The sequence below is a fragment of the Nematolebias whitei genome, chromosome 10 (assembly GCF_014905685.2).
Source record: "Nematolebias whitei isolate Nwh7 chromosome 10, NemWhi1, whole genome shotgun sequence".
In the NCBI taxonomy this organism is placed as follows: Eukaryota; Metazoa; Chordata; class Actinopteri; order Cyprinodontiformes; family Rivulidae; genus Nematolebias; species Nematolebias whitei.
The window spans coordinates 33,914,437-33,915,980 of record NC_056507.1 but is presented as its reverse complement, the minus strand read 5'-3'; positions in this window follow the sequence as shown (position 1 = coordinate 33,915,980).

Genomic DNA, 1,544 nt, shown 5'->3' with positions numbered 1-1,544 from the left:
GTCTCCAGTCCATCACAGGGACATAGAGACAAATGAGACAAACAACCATTCACTCTCTCTCTCACCTAGGGACAATTTAGAGTTACCAATCAGCCTAACATGCATGTTTTTGGTCTGTGGGAGGAAACCGGAGCACCCTGTGAGAGCCCATGCGTGCATGGGGAGAACATGCAAACTCCACTGAAACAGAGACAAACCTGTGACCTTCTTGCTGTGAAGTAACCTCTCTAACCACTGTTCTCCCATTTCACTGGTAGCAAATTTTCTTGTGAAACACTGGTCAGATTTTCATGAAACGTGCAGAACGTAATTATTGGATGTACGTCTACAGCTGGTTCATTTTCAGAGCCAACCAGTTTCAAGATGGGCTCTACAGCCAGCTCACTTCTGCAAACACAAAACTGATTACAAGTCAGCTGGTTTTAAAGATTTAGACATAAAACGTGTTGTGGTGGTAGCTTGAAATGATCACCAACACAAACTCAGAGCACATAATCTGTTTACAATTCTGTTATTAACTATTGTCTGTTAGCGAAATACCGCATGAATTAATCCAATGAAACCTTCACAAAATACTTAGTGTATTCTTCAAGATTTGGACTGACACAAAAAAGGCTATAATTAGGATGATTTTACAGATATTGTGCTAAAAATGGCCGTGCAGTAGCTGAGAGTCAACACAGACTTTGTTGTGCATGCATAGTGGCCTAACATTTAACCAGGTTTGACTGAAACATACACAACTCTCTCTCTTCACAATCTTAGCCTAAATGAAAGGCAGCAGGTGTGTTCCTTAAAATAATGGGTCTTTAATTCAAAGATGTGATCATTGTTCTGTTAAACACAGATGTTAGAGGCACACCACAATCCAACATGAACATACTCGGATTATGAATGGAGCAAATCTGTAATTAATTATGGTCACAAACTCTGAGTCCGACAAAACAAGACTGCAGATACAAGCGGTCAAAATAAGTTTCTCCCTTAGAGATAATGTGAAAAGTTCAGTTATCTGGGAGAGACTCGGAGTAGAACCGCTGCTCCTCCACATCGAGAGGAGCCAGGTGGTTTGGGTATCTGCCTCCTGGGCACCTGTTCAAGGGAGGAGACCCTGGAAACATCTGGCCTGGAAACATCTTCAACACAACCTAAAGGAAGAGGTGGCTGTGCCAGATGTCTGTCTCACTGCTCAAACTGCCACAAGACCTGACCCCAGAACAAGAGGCAGATGCTGATGGGTGATAGATGTAGATGAAAACTTATTAAGCTGAAACTAGTGATAAGAATGTATTAAAAGTATCAGTGTGCTTGTTGTGTTATCAACTATCACGTGACCTTGTTTAAAGTAACAAAAGGAACTGACCTTTGTGTTGCAGCCTCCAGCTGAGCCTCTCCGTTTGTTGCTCTGTAGTTTAACATGTAGCTGCGGGACCCGATCATTCGGCTGCGTCTTGCCGGCTGCAGCAAAGCGGATACTTGGTGTGTGTGTGCGTGTGCGTGTGTGTGTGTGTGTGTGTGTGTGTGTGTGTGTGTGTGTGTGTGTG